Genomic DNA, 16363 nt, shown 5'->3' with positions numbered 1-16363 from the left:
ACAACTAGAGGAACCATTTCAAATAATTTTAAAGCATAGTAATTTATACTTCTCTAATGATCGTAATTGTGTTGGTATTATTATTCTTAGACTATTACATGTATAATGTGGAAGAAGCAAGTGAACTTTTAAGTAATATTCTATTTTATTCTATCATATGCACAAGTTCATGAGAACTAGAGTTCTCAAAATAGAAAAAAGGAAATAGAATTGGAAGAACACCTAATATTAAAAAACAAACTAAAGAATGAGGTCAAGTAAAAAATCCTGTAGTACTAAATTTGAATAGAGAGTATTACTAAGAATTCAAGGTATATTTTTACTTTAATAAAAATCATCCTAGTTACATCCATTAAAATAGTCTAATAACATTGACTAACCTGGTAGGTCTATTATGTGATATGGTTATATATGTGATCTAACTATATAGTTATAGTTACAGTTTTTAAAATGAGCCTCTAGCTTTTAAATACATAATCAACTATTTAAGAAAATGTCCTCAAGCCCTAGACCAGCAATGGGGAGCCCTAAAAGAGCATTACTTATAATTGAGATTAAATAATAACTATAACATGACAATATCAATAGTAACTAATTAGGTTTGAACTATCTGATCACCTGTATCTGGTGACCCTTTTAAAATTAAAAATTAAAATACACCCTTTAACAACAACTCTTGACATTCACTACAAGGCTCTCATCTATACACCCTAACTTCTCCGTTATTTCTTATACTCTTCCTAAGTTTCCTTTATGCAAAAACTAGGTTGTCAAAGATGGGACAAAACTTAGGCTGTCATAGCAATTACTTTAAAAAAAAAAAAAGTCCTGGTAAGTTAGAAATGTATCCTAAAGTACCTAAAGCATTTACAAATGAAATTACACATTGGAATTTGCCTTAGAAAATATGCCTCTAGCAAAAGGAAATTAGAAGGAAGGCAAGTAAAAAGAGATTCTCAAAATGTTATGAATGAATCTGAGTGATAGATCCATGGGGTTCATTACATGATTCTATTTTGGAGGTCTTTTGAAAATAGTCCATGAAAAAGTTTTTTAAAGGTTAAAAAAAAAAATCATGATGTGAGAATTTTTCCATCTGAATGTAATAATTACAAATGATGAGCAAGAATAAAGAATCCAAGAAATTTGGGTTCTAAATCAAAACACTGAAATTTGGGGAGATCCAAGGCATAAAAATCCTTTACTGATATGAGATTAAGAGAACCTACTGGGAATGAAGGGAATAAATTACTATATGAAGGGGTATGTGTATGATGTGAAACCCTAATAATATTAATGACTGACTAAATACATAGTATCATATAGATATGAAGAAAAATAGCAAAATAAAGACACTAAAAATTTGGTTTTATTAGTAATCATTAATGATGGTTTATATGCCCAAAATAGTAGTATCTTATTCATTTTATCACATAAACCATTTTGCCCATAGTAAGTGCCCCATAAATATTTGTTGAAAAATGAATGAAACTAATTTCTGAACTATTTTATTATATATAAGTAGCAATATTATTGATTGGAACAAGGATCAAAATAGCTCCATTTAGTAACAACTACAATGAGCCACATACTATGCTCAGTACTTCATACATATTCTCTACTAATGCCTATTTACTCTATAGCCCAAGAACTATTCTTTGTATCACTAAATTTCCCTATTTCATTAGCATGCAAAGCTTTACAGAAGAGTGTTAAAAATTCCATAGTTGGGTACCTGTGTGGCATGATTGTCTAGATATCTTTCTTTAAAAGAATTGTGTTTCCAGCCTAGGGTTTTTCACCATACACTAATCCCGTCTATGTATATGTATGTATATATGTGTATATGTCTCAAATAACCTATTACCTCCCTCTTTTTTCCATCACATTCATCTGAACATTCATTTCCTTGTCCAACCTGTATTGGCATTTATGCATTCCAGAACTTTTAAAATTCTGGATTTTTTATTCTGTGCATAGAATCTTAAAAATTACATAACTGGCAAATAGGATAATCTGCTAGTAGCTAACACCAAAGAATAAACATATTGAATTCTATTCTCTGCAGAGATTATTAAATCAGTGATAGTGATAGAAATACAAAGGAAGAAAATTCATTTTTTTAAGCCACAGGGGTGCTATTTACTTCTATAGAAGTGTCTTAGTATGCCAAATTAGATACCAAGAAGTGACTTAGGTACAAAAAGAACACTGCAACATACAAAAACTATCCTACTAGAATAGTGGGATGTATTTGTAAATTTAAAATAAAGCAAAAGCTGCCGACTGCCACTATTTACACTTATACCACCTGGTTAGAAAAGAAATATTAAATTATGATATTATACTACCCAGTCATAATCTTGTAAATTACCAGGTCAAATCCAAAAATAATGGGACAAAGGAGAAAATGGAGAGTGACTGCCATCTTGTGGATTTTTATCTAATTACAGGGAAAATATTTAAAGCAAATACGTTATAAAATAGCTGTGAGTTAATATATCTCCCACTCAAATCAAGGTATCCCCCAGGGGTGTCTCAGCCACTTACCACTGAAACCATTTGAAAGAAAAGAAATCCGGAAAAGTTTACATCCAAAGAGCGAGGGAGGAGGACTGGAACCAATGAAGCAAGAATTTAACCTTCATCTGTGTGACACCAAAATGCAAACTTCCCAACTTTTCAGTTGTAAAAGCAAGCATGCACAAATGCTACTCCTACAAAGGTTGCACCCCATCTCCAGGTGCTTATGATGTTAAAATGTCAGAAGCACTGAAAGGACCAGAATCCTTTCAGAAATCAGAGAGATTTAAAAAACAAAAAGACTCTCAACAAAATTCTAATGTTGACAAAGAAGTTACCTTGACTGCTTCAGCTAGAAAAGTTAAGACTTTGGATTTAAAGAAGTAACCTCAAAAGAATGATAAAGATTTGAAAGTCCTGGAAAAAGAGATTCATGTTCTTGTGCAGGAACATAGTGCTCAGGACAAGAAAATCCGGGACCTGGAAACAGAGTTGGATAAATTGGAAGCCAAGCTTCATGCCTCCATAAGGGAAAAAACGTCACTCTTTGCAAGTAATGCTTCACTGGAAAAACAGCTTATTGAATTGACAAAGACTAATGAACTACTAAAATCTAAGTTTTCTGAAAATGGTAACCAGAATAATTTGAGAATTCTAAGCCTGGAGTTAATGAAACTTAGAAACAAAAGAGAAACAAAGTTGACCAATATGACAGCTAAGCAAGAAGGCATGGAGGTGAAGCTGCAAGTCACCCAAAAGAAACTCGAAGATTCTCAAGAGAAAACAGCCCAACTTGAGAAACTTGTTTCCACAGAGAAAGACAATGTTGATGAAAAATCTAAGGCTCGGCGCCTATAGCTCAACCGGCTAAGGCGCCAGCCACGTACACCTAAGGTGGCGGGTTCGAATCCCCAGCCCGGACCCGCCAAACAACAATGACGGCTGCAACCAAAAAATAGCCGGGCGTTGTGGCGGGCGCCTGTGGTCCCAGCTACTTGGGAGGCGGAGGCAGGAGACTCGCTTGAGCCCAGGAGTTGGAGGTTGCTGTGAGCTGTAATGCCATGGCACTCTACCCAGGGGGACAGCTTGAGGCTCTGTCTCAAAAAAAAAACAAAAAAAAAAAGGAAAAATCTAAAACAGAAAAACTCTTAGCATACATTGAAGAAATTATGCATCAGATTAAGTGAAAAAATACAAGCTAGATATTGCCCAGTTAAAAGAAAATTTGAAAGAGAAGAATGATAAAATTTTAAGCCGTCATCAGTCTCTTGAGGAAAATATTGTGTTGTCTAAACAAGCAGAAGACCTGAGAGCTAAATGTCAGCTACTTGAAAAAGAAATAGAAGACTTTATAAACAGGAATAGATAACTGGATGAAAAGCTAAATGCCAAGATACAAAACTTAAAAGAGAAGTTTATTCTTGAAAAAGAATTATGAAAAGCTTCAACAGAAAGTTACAAATTGAGGCACTTCTACAAAAAGAGAAGGAATTGTCTTCTAGTCTTCAGCAGAAGCTATGTTCTTTTCAAGAGGAAATGATTAAAGAGAAGAATCTCTTTGAGAAAAAATTAAAACAAACACTAGATGAGCTTGATAAATTACAGTAAAAGGAGGAACAAGCCAAAAGGCTGGTCAAGCAGTTGGACAAAGAAACAAAATTTAAAGCTGAAGAATTCAAACTCCTAGAAGAAAAGCTGAAAGGAAAAGAAGCTGAACTGGAAAAAAATAATGCTGCTAGGGCAGCACCTGTGGCTCAAAGGAGTAGGGTGCCAGCCCCACACGCTGGAGGTGGCGGGTTCAAACCCAGTCCCAGACAAAAACTACAAAAAAAAAAAAAAAAAAAGTAATACTGCTAACGCTCAGCCCACCCTGGTTTTACAGGAAAAGTATAATAGCAAAGTACAAAACCTTGGGGATGTGACTGCTCAGTTGAAAGCTAGAAAGCATTAGCAGCTGCTGAGATAGAAAATCTGAAGCTGGAAAACTCATCACTACTGGAAAAAGTGGGCAAGGCCAAGAAAAGTGCAGAGGAGCTTCAACATCAGATGTTGGCGACTGAGAGTGCAAATCAAATCAAGAATATGCAAGGATGCTTCTAGACCTGCAAACCAGGTCGCCACTTAAAGAAGCAAAAGTTAAAGAAATCACAGTTTCTTCTCTTAAAAAAATAACTGATTTGCAAAAACAACTTAAGTAACAAGAGGAGGACTTTAAGAAACATCTGGAAGATGAAGAAGCAAGAAAATACAGTGGCAGAATTAACTGAAGAAATGAATAAGTGGCATCTCCTTTACAAAGAACTATATAATAAAACAAAACCTTTTCAGTTACAACTGGATGCATTTGAAACAGAGAAATAGGCATTGTTGAATGAACATGGTGCAGCTTAGGAACAGCTAAATAAAATTAGAGATTCATATGCCAAATTATTAAAGGATCCATGAGATCCTTTCCTTAGTATTTTTCCATTTATTTGTTGTTTGCCCAAAAGTTAAAACAAAGAAGAATTTGATAAATATATTTATCAGTGTGTTAAATGTCCAGAAGTAATAAATGTGAAAAGTAGATAAGATTCAGTGTGATATAAATTAATTTTAGAAAACAATTAGAACACTAACAAGTCCAAGAAAAATAAAAATCATTGTTTTAAAAATAAAACAATTTTAATTTTGTCCATCTAATTAGAAAAAAATAAAATAAAATATTAATGCCCAGTAATTTAACAAATTTTTGCCAAAGATATAATAGTATAAATATTCTCAACTATTTCTAGTTGAAAAATAAAGTGATACAATCTCTCCAGGAGGCAATTGGACAATATATAAATATATCAAAGATCATAAAAAATTCATATTTACTAACAGAATACTTCTACTGTGGAAGTTACTATAAGTAAATAAGCAGGATAATACATAAGAATTCACATACATATAAGCACAGAGTGATATTTATAATTTGGAAGGACCTACAAGTCTAACAATAAAAGTTTGGTTAAATAACTCATAGTATGGCCATACAATGTAATATTAGAGTCAATTCTCACAAAATTTTATTCTGTCTGAGTAGCCCACATCTGGAGGGTCAAGAGACTTCTTAGCTGGAAAAGAGAATACCTAAAAGAGACTCTTCAGATAATTAAAAGGATTATCACACAGAAGAGTGGCTCCAAACCTTTTTGATCATTAATTCAACAGATCAAATGAACAACAAAAATGAAATGGATTTCCTATGAGATAGTGAGCTCAGTCCCACTGGATGAAGACATGAAAAGTTCCAAAGAGAAGAAGAGAGCTGTTCTCTACCAGGAGAGAACAGCTCTCTTCTATAGGTAGAAGCTCTATGAGTCCTTCTACCTCTGAGGATACTTTAGATGCCCTCCCCCATCCTCCATGTTATAAGGCATTTAATAAGAGAAATATTTAGGGGGGGGCTGCCATGGAGTAAAGGAGTCGTCAGGTCCCAGTACATCAACCTGAGGAAGGGGGTACTCCTCCCAAAAAATTTTTTTAAAAAAGAATGCAAGTTCATTCTAGAGTCTGACATTTGAATTCAAGTCGCAGTTCTGCTATATACTAGTTGTTTGACAGTATGCAAGTTACTTAAAATCTCTGATCTCTCATTTCCTTGCTTATAAAATGATAATAATAACTTTTATTATTATGTGTATATCCATAGGATTATTTTAAGGAATAATGCAAATAAAGTAATAACTCAATTGGTCCATAGCAGATGTCAACCAAAAAAAAAAAGAAAGAAAAGAAATTGATCCTCTATCCTAGTGTATTTATATGATTTCATTTATAAAATTTTGATTGACCTGCTATTTATCAGAAATACATTTTTTGCATAAAACAAGGTGCACCTACAAGTATGCCTTGTAGAATTTAGTCTAGAACTTCTAGTCTTCAGTCAAGAACTTCTTTTTTTTTTTTTTTTTTTTTTTTTGAGACAGAGCCTCAAGCTTTCCCCCTGGGTAGAGTGCCATGGCATCACAGCTCACAGCAACCTCCAACTCCTGGGCTCAAGCGAGTCTCCTGCCTCCACCTCCCAAGTAGCTGGGACCACAGGCGCCCGCCACAACGCCCGGCTATTTTTTGGTTGCAGCCGTCATTGTTGTTTGGCGGGTCCGGGCTGGGGATCCGAACCCGCCACCTTAGGTGTACGTGGCTGGCGCCCTAGCCGGTTGAGCTATAGGCGCCGAGCCCAGTCAAGAACTTCTTGTGACCATAAGGTAACAAGTACTTCTCAAAATTTAGTGGTCAGACAAATCACCTGGGGATCTTATTAAAATGTGGATTCTGATTCATAAGTCCATTACAGTACCTGAAATATGACAGTCCTTGCAAGTTCCCAGGTGATGCTGACACTGCTGGTCCATTTACCACACTTTAAATAGTAAAACACTCAACTGCACAGAATTTAAAATTAGTCATTTAGCTATTCTTAAAGTGGCAGACAAACTAGCACTACCAGTCTAGCACAGAAAGGCAGAATGGTTCTTGAAGTCTGTTTTAATGAGGAACTATTAAAACTATTCAGCTGCTTGTTACACAGATTTGACAAATGGATTGCTCATTCTCTCTCTCTCTTGCTCTCTCTCTCTCTCTCTCCTCTCTCTCACCTCCTGGTCTCATTAACATGAAATTTGAAAGTAGATAGTAGAGGCTGCTGTGCCAATGCCATATTGTCATCCAGATCTCAAATTCCTATTTTTCAACTCCACTATCCTTATTGACATTCAAGGTTTCTTCGCATTCACAATACAGCTGCTGGAACTCCAGCCATCACAAATAATTTCTAGGTAGAAATAAAGAAGACAAGAAGAGGAAGAAACAAAATCTGACTAAGTCATTATGGATGTCCCATCCAATAATTTCCAATTATTACTCAAAGCCACTCCTAGGTGAAAAGGAGGCTGAGAAGTGCTGTCTTTTGCTGCCTCAGATAAAACTCAGGTTCTACTGATAAGAAAGAAAGAGGATGAATATTAAGTAGGTAATTGGCATTCACAGCCACAGAAGTCAACAAATCTGGTTTTAAATTACAGCTCTACTGAACTGTGTGACTATAGGTAAATTACTTGGACTGACCTTCTATTTCTTCATCAATAAAAATTAGTATTAAAATTGTTACTTAATGTTATTGAGGGGATAAAATGAGTTAGAGTATGTAAAAGTAGCCGTCACACAGTAGGTATTCAATAAATGAAAGGCTCAGGTCATTCCCTTAGTGAAAAAACCAAGAGGATATTCTGCAAAAGAGAATAAGAGTAATAATGAAACATTTTAAGGAGACTATGTTCTAGAGAAACATTTCCTTTTCAAAAAAATGCCTGTTTAGACTCTAGATTTCAAACTACTAAAGATTAAGTCATCCAAGTCACAATTTACACAAACTATATTTCTCTCCTAGTCATTGAGTTCATATGAATTCCCTGGATCTTCATTTATCATCAGAAAAAAAAGAAATATAATTTCAGAACAACAGGGCTGCAAGTGTTCTTTTTGATAGATGACAGAACCAATTCGGAAGGAGGAATAAAATGGCTTCTTTTCATTAAAGAGTTCCATTGTTCTTTACTGATACCAGGGAAAGTGATACTACATAAATGAGCTATCTCAGAAAAATGTTACAAACAAATTACATACAGCAAGACAGGATGATGCTGTATTTTTGAATCAAGAACATTCATTCTGATAAAGAATACATTGGCACAAGAAAAACAGAGGTGAAAGAGTTTGTAGTTCTCAACTAGAATCAAGGCTTTTACCTGATGGAGTACACTTAACTAAGAGAGATTCCTAAATTGTAAATTAAAATCCAGGTTCCAATTTCTTACACAGTAACTAAAAGACTAGTTTTCCTTTGTCAAAGACAGTGATTCATCAGAATACTCAAGAAACTAATTTTTTTTTTTTTTAGAGAGACAGAGTCTCACTTTACTGCCCTTGGTAGAGTGCTGTTGCATCACAGCTCACAGCAACCTCCAACTCCTGGGCTTATGCAGTTCTCTTGCCTCAGCCTCCTGAGTAGCTGGGCCTACAGGCACCCGCCACAACACCCAGCTATTTTTGTTGCAGTTTGGCCGGGGCCAGGTTTGAACCTGCCACCCTCGGTCTATGGGGCCAACGCCCTACTCACTGAGCCACAGGCACCACCCAAGAAACCAATTTTTGTGTGGTCAGTTTGGGGAAGTTCTAAATTTAACGCATAGAGGAACTTTGTAAGTAAATATGAATGCCTAATGTATATAAGACAGCAGCATTTAATAATCTCTAGCTTTGTCTCATATGAGGATACCCAGGGCTTTCTTCATTATGGGAACTCAAGCTATGACAAACAAAACCCATGAGAAACATAAAATGTTTTCCTCCCTCCTCAGAGACTGGCAAGTCACCAGGGAAGGCAGACTAAATAAATTCTATATTTGCATATTGCTGTCAGGGACTACACAGAGTAAATAAAATAGATGTGACTATTTTGAAAAATCCCATACTCTATATATGAAAATTCATACTGGTACATATTTTAAAGTTGATGTCAGAAGAAGCCCAGAGGCCCTTTCAGCATATCCTTTAGAGACTGCTTTTAGCAATCCAAAAGTAAGGTAGAGTGTGGCTGTACACAGAGCCTGTGGCTGCAATCCAGAAAAGCTGAGTTCTTGACTGGCTTTGCCATTATCTGTTGTGTGACCTTGAACAAGTCTCTTCCCCTCCCTGGATTAGAAATTCTTCAAAACCCCTCCCACCTCCAAAATGATTAGTTTGTGAACCTCACAGATTTACAACAAAAGAGGTTATAAGCCTCATAAGGCAAGAGTTCAAGGAAGAAAGACTGAAAGGTCTAGTAGAGGTTCAACGAATGAACCAGATTGTCTAAAGAAGGATTCAGTATTACTAACAATGGGAGAAAAAGTTTAAGAGGAAGGTTTGGCCGACCTTGAAGAGCTTTAAATGCCAATGTGCTAATTTTTTTTTTTTTAGAAGAAAAAAGAAATTTATTAATTTGCTGGCAAATGGGGAAGTTGTCAGACTCCTATTACAAAAAAATATCAGCACAGAGCTTTTAAAGGTTCCCTCATAAACAGAAGTACAGAGCTTTTAAAGGTTCTGATTAATCCCATAATCCCATTTTGAGCTAAGACAACCTCATGTCCTCTGCCCAGATTCATCACATCTCTGGAAAACAATCTGGTGACCTCCCTGGATTAATACCATCTATAGTTAACATGATCTTGTGACCTCCCCCCAGACAATTCCCTTGAGCTATCTCCTGTGGCAATAAGAGGAAAGGACATTCCCCTGCCCTCCTCCTGACCGCTGGCCTGAGGCAAGGATGAAGGTTTTAGTTCTCAAAAAAAAAAAAAAAAGCATAAGAGGGTTTTGAAGAGACAAAAGCATTTTTACCCCTTTTTCTACCCCAAGCCATTCTCTGTTCATATTATCCACTGTCAATTTTACCCTTCCATATCTTAGGAGCTTAACTTAAGCCTCCTTCTAAAGTGCTACCCTTAGCCAGAAGAGAGCAAATGGCAATACCTTATTCCACTTCAGGTGGGTTCCGTGTAATTTTCACTGTAGATATAGGGCTTTGTTTACTTGCTAGGTTACCTCTGCTACAAAGGAGGGTTTCCACTGAGGGGTCCCTCAAAGAAGCTCATGGGTAACCCCAGAACACTGTGGAGCATATCCAAGTACATATTAAGAAAGCAAGGTTTCCCCCAATTGACACAGCCATGGAGATTCCTTGGTCAACAGCATGCCATTCTCTATCTGCTTGGCCTCTTTTCCTGGACAGCTGATGGTCATTCCATCATCCTCTGAGCCTTGTTCTTGTTCCATGTTGGCATACATACATGTAAAAGAACTTGACAAAGGCCCTAACAAGCCAGCAGCTCCTGGTAGGAGCCCATCATGGAACATTAGATTCTTTCTGTTCAGGTAGAACAAGTCTCTAACCAGTCTGAAACGATATCTACTAATACTAAGTGAAACTGCCAATCACCAAAAGGGTTGGGCCCCTCATGTTCGGCTCCATGTGCAGTGGGTCACCTCTCTGTCTTTAGATTGTTTCAAGCGCACAATTTATTGCAAATGGGGTCTTCCCAAATGAGGTTTCCCAAATCCATTAAGCTATCACACCCCAAATGTGTTCATTCACAGAAGTATCTCATAAGAGGCCAAACAAAAGCTTCAGGTAGGAGAACAAGTCCATAAGAATTCTATCTCCCTTTTACTGTGTCATTACAAATGTCAGAGTCACAGCCTTTGGTTTTGAAAGGGATCTTAGCACCTATCAAATCCCCCCTTTGATTTGCATCTGGGGCTTTTAGAGATAGGCTTTGAGCCTTGGGCCCCCATTTATATTATTTTGTCTGCTAATCAAGTTCCCACTGTCAGTTTGCACTGGGCTTCTATGGGGATATGTGGGTTGGAATTATTAGTGCCCCAGGCCCCCCTCCTTTGTCATCTGAGTCCTAGACCCAAAGGAATCATTTGCTTTCCTGCCAGTTTCTTGTTACCTGGAGGCCTTAGCAACTGAGGGGAACAGTTCTTCCCAATGTCCTTTTTTTCCCTAAAAATGCATACTTATGGCACCCTACCCTAGCATGGTGTTTCCTTTCAACTGTGTCAAAGGCTCCTTAGCTGGTGTAGCTAGCAGAACATTAACTGTTTTTAGTTTACTTTAAAGCCCATATTAACCAGCTGTGAAGGATTCATACTAATTGCCTTGCTCTGGCTATGGGATACCTTCTGGCCAAATTGAACTCCCAGTTGGGTAAGGAAAGACCATTTCTGACCTGAGTCATACTACCTAATGAGTGTGGTATTAAAGAATTAGTTCAGATGACACCCTCTCCAGCCCTTCCAATGGTGCCCAGATGACCACAGGGATAGCAGGTGTTCCTTCCCCCTTGCTGTGTGCCACTCAGAGGCTGGCTATGTGCATAGGTTCTCAATCTCACAGCCTGTGGCTTCTCCTGGCAGTTCACCCCAGCTGGCCAACAAAAGGCCTGGCATCCGGACACTTTCCAAATGCATTTCCTTCTCTTCACCTTAGTTTTGAGTTGCAGAAGCTTGGTCTACTTTGGTGGAGACAGAGACAGGAGTCCTCCAGCAGCTGCTGGGGTTGTCCCTTGCTCTCTCACCTCAAAAAGAAATTGTTCTTTCCCACAAAGATACATGGCTTTGACCAAGGCTGATCCCTGCCTCCTACAGCAATTGTAGGATCCCATTCCATCAGGGTGCCAATGAAGCCATCCAGGGATATCAAAATATGTTTGGCACTTGTTCCCTGAAACCACATCAGAACAATGGGGACAAGCAGTTTGAGGAGAAGTTGTTTATTAATTTGCCAACAAATGGGGAGGCTGGTAGACTCCTGTCTCAAAAAATACCAGTGTCCATGAGTGGCACCTGTGGCTCAAAAGGGTAGGGTGCCGGCCCCATATGCTGGAGGTGGTGGGTTCAAACCCAGCCCTGGCCAAAAAAAAAAAATACCAGTGTCCCCTCCTTTTTTTTTAATGAGATGGTCTCACTCTGTCATCCACACTAGAGTACAGTGACATGACTCACTGTAACCTGGAACTCCTGTGCTCAAGTAATTCTCCCAAGTCAGCTTCCTAAGCAGATGGGACTCCAGGTATGCTACCACAGTAGGCTAATTTTTTAAAGTTTTTATATAGTCAGGATCTCACTATGTTGCCCAGGCTGGTCTCAAACTCCTGGCTTTAAGCAATCCTCCCACCTTGGCCTCCCAAAGTGCTGGAATTACAAGTATGAACCACCATACCCAACTGCCATTGCATCTTTTTTACCTTATATCTGCAGTATATAGTAAAGCTTCAAATGTCCCCAGTAATAGAGAAAAGGAACAAAGTGGACATTTGAGATTCATATGCATTCCCAAATCTCAATTACCTAATGATTACTTCAACTTCTCTTTCACACCTTTTATCAGAGTAAACAACAACAAAATTTCCCTTTCCCAGCCTCTCAGGGACAGTGAAGCAATCACAATTTGAGGCATAAAAACATCCCTGACAGAATTCATTAACTATTTACTAACATCACTACCAAACCTACATTGTAACACAGTGATCACTTCCTGTCACACTGTGTTAATGAGTAACTGTGATTATGTCTGTCTCATATTGCAAGCTAGGAAGTACAATTCAGCTGTTAAAATTCCAGCTCTGGATTCAAATTTAAACTCCTACACTTAATAGCTCTATGACCTTGAACAAGACAATTTAATTTCCTGAGGTCCAATTTCTTTCTCTCTTAAGTGGGATTTTATTTACTTGCTCAACAAATACTGATTAAATGCCCATATGTGTAAGGTACAGTTCTAGATGAGGGTAGAGTAGTGAAAAACACAAAGTCCTGCCCTCGTAGAGCTTATGTTATATAATGCAGTAAAAGCAAAATGTAAACAAATAAATAATTCAGTGCTATAAAGAAAACAAAAGGCCAGGCATGGTGGCTTACATCTGTAACTCCAGCACTTTGGGAAGCTGAAGTGGGAAGATCACTTGAGGCCAGGAGTTCAAGACTAGCCTGGATAACATAGTGAGACCTAATCTCTACAAAAATTAAAAAATTAGCTGTGTCTGGTAGCATATACCTGTAATCCCTGCTATTTAGGAGGCTGCAGCAGGATGATCATTTGAGCCTGGGAGTTTGAGGCTATAGTGAGCTATGATCAAACCACTGCACTTTAGCCTGAGCAATAGAGCAACACCTTATCTCTAAAAAGAAAAAAAGAAAAAAGAAATTTAAATAAAAATTTTAAAAAGAAAGCAAAACAAGGTAAGGTGATATAGAATAAGAAAGACAGGAATTCTGAGAATTCTCAGAAGATGGCCAACTAGTAGCAACCCTCGGCAGAGGCTCCTGACATAGGAGAGAAAAACTGGATAGAATCAGACCCTATGAAACCAAAGGTGGGGAGCTGAGCCAAGAAAGAAGTTCAACAAACTGTGACTCCAAGGAAGAGCATTCAAGAAAACAAATTATAGGTACAAAGCCCATTAACTAGAGGACGAGCCCCACTGCAATCTCTCTGCAGCAAGCAGGGAACAAAAGACCTCTCATTTTACCTCACTGGAGAGAGCCATTAAACACCAGGTCTCTTTCTCTAGGGAGGTACCACTTATGAACGTAGACACCACCCCGCCAGACATAAAATTGAACAAATATTTTCCCCCACAATTCCAAACTCCCAATCCACCCTTCCCTCCTCACATGGTTGTCTGAAGTTCTGCCCCTTGCAGAGTGCATTGAATGTTTGGTCTTTTCCTGAGAGATCTGGGCATAGTGTGGACCACCAAACATCAGCATGGAATCTGTGACTATTGGGGAAGAAAGAGGGTGTGAGAAGAAGGGGACACTCAGCGGGAGGAGGAGCAATCCCTGGTTGTGACTTTGCCCAGCCAGTGGTGGTGTTGACCTTCAGTTGGGGCTCTGTCTGGCAGGAGAGGGTGTAGAACCCCAGCTCTGACAACACTCAGAAGTGGGAAAGTGTTTGCCTGGTGTAGACTGAGACTTGAGGGCAAGGACATGGTCTCCTGACTCCAACAGAGCCAGCAAGCCTCCAGGTATGGACTGAGACCTGTGGGCAGGGGCATGGTCCCCTGACTCCATCTGGGCCAGCCAGCAGAGGCTTGCCAGGTGAGTACTGGAACAGCAGGCGGGGATGTGGTCCCTGGATCAACTGGACCAGTGAACTGAGAAGCGGATACCAGTGTTGACTGAGTCTGGCAGGCAGGGGTGTGGACCCCTGGCTCCAATAGTGCTGTTGGAGACCCCTGGATCCCTCTCTGTTGAATAGAGTTTGTACTGCCCGAGATAATTTGATTGGAACCTGTGCCTGGGGTTGTCAACACTCAGAGGTTGACCTTCAAATGGTAGCAGAAAAAAACTGAAGGGTGGGGATGGAGTACCACAGCTGTCTGTATCTCTCTACAGCCAAGATTTAAATGTAATACGATGACTTCTTAGGATAGGGTAGAGGTTGGCTAATATCAAAATAGAGGTAGCTTGCACTATCTCACTAAGTAGGTCCTCAGAGTCTCCAGCCAAAACTCTGAAAAGGGTCTTTGTAAGGTTATAGAGGATAAACCACAATTATAAAGCCTAGCGCTTTGGTAAGGAGCTCATTATCTCTAATAACTGGGAATCCCAATTCAATCTCACCCTACAAGTTCTAATAAACAAACGGTGGAAAATAAACATGGTGCAGAACCAATGGAAGAACTCTGGAAACATGAATAACCAGAGTAGATCAACTCCCGCCCCCCAAGGAATAACAAAGGAGATATAACTGAAGATGCCATGCATAGACAAATGGCTAAAATGTCAGAAATAAAATTCAGAATAGGGATGGCAAATAAGATGAATAGAATGGAAGAAAAGTTAGAAATTGAAATCCAAAGAGTAGTTCTAAAGTTGTCTCAAGAAATTAATGAATTCCAAGACAAAGTCACCAAAGATACGGACATAATGAGTAAAGAAACAGCAGAGCTCAAGGAAATGAAAAAGTTATTTAAGGAGCTCCAAAATACAGAAGAATCTTTCAGTAATAGAGTTGACCAAGCAGAAGAAAGAATCTCTGAAATTGAAAACAAAGCTTTTGAAAATTCCCAAATGCTCAAAGAGGCAGACAAATGATTCTCTCAATTGATGCAGAAAAAGCTTTTGATAGTATTCAGCATCCTTTCATGATCAGAACACTTAAGAAAATAGGCATAGAAGGGACATTTCTTAAACTGATAGAGGCCATCTACAGCAAACCCATAGCCAAAATCATATTAAATGGAGTAAAATTGAAAACATTTCCATTCAGATCAGGAACTAGGCAAGGATCCCCATTGTCTCCACTGCTATTCAACATAGTAATGGAAGTCTTAGCCATTGCAATCAGGCAAGAGAAGGCAATCAAGGATATCCATATAGGGTCAGAAGAGATTAAACTCTCACTCTTCGCTGATGATATGATCCTATATCTAGAAATCCCAGGGACTCAACTACAAAATTCTTAGAAGTCATCAAGGAATACAGAAGCATCTTAGGATATAAACTCAATACTTACAAATCAGTAGATTTTATATACGCCAACAATAGTCAAGATCAAAATATAGTCAAGGACCCTATTCCTTTTACAGTAGTGCTAAAGAAGATGAAATATCTGGGAATTTACCTAGCAAAAGATGTGAAAAATCTCTGTAAAGAGAATTATGAGGGTGGCACCCTCATAATGGCTCAAAGGAGTAGGGTGCCAGCCCCATATATCAGAGGTGGCGGGTTCAAACCCAGCCCCAGCCAAAAACTGCAAAAAAAAAAAAAGAGAGAGAGAGAGAATTGTGAACCTCTGAGAAAAGAAATAGCAGAAGATGTTAACAAATGGAAAAACATACCATGCTCATGGCTGGGAAGAATCAACATTGTTAAAATATCCATACTACCCAAAGGAATCTACAGATTTAATGCAATCCCTAATAAAGTACCATTGTCATACTTTAAAGAGCTTGAAAAAATAGTGCTTTGTTTTATATGGAATCAAAAATAACCTTGAATAGCCAATACATTACTTGGAAATAAAAACAAATCAGGAGATATAACATTACCAGACTTCAGGTTATATTATAAATCTATAGTGATCAAAAATAACATGATACTGGCACAAAAACAGGGAGGTAGATTTATGGAACTGAATAGAAAACCAAGAAATGAATCCAGCTACTTATCGCCATTTGATCTTTGACAAGCCTATCAAAAATATTCAGTGGGGGAAAAACTCTCTATTTAACAAATGGTGCTGGGTGAACTGGCTGGCAAA

General features: G+C 38.2%; 1 pseudogene; it reads left to right on the top strand.

Annotated features, from left to right (window-relative positions):
• The first annotated feature begins 2700 nt into the window (after positions 1 to 2700).
• On the top strand, positions 2701 to 4790 carry LOC100965492 (annotated as a pseudogene).
• Positions 4791 to 16363: the final 11573 nt, after the last annotated feature.

Source organism: Otolemur garnettii, unplaced genomic scaffold (assembly GCF_000181295.1).
Source record: "Otolemur garnettii isolate 467f Iridium unplaced genomic scaffold, OtoGar3 scaffold00021, whole genome shotgun sequence".
Lineage (NCBI taxonomy): Eukaryota > Metazoa > Chordata > Mammalia > Primates > Galagidae > Otolemur > Otolemur garnettii.
This window is presented reverse-complemented; position numbering and strand designations above follow the sequence as displayed.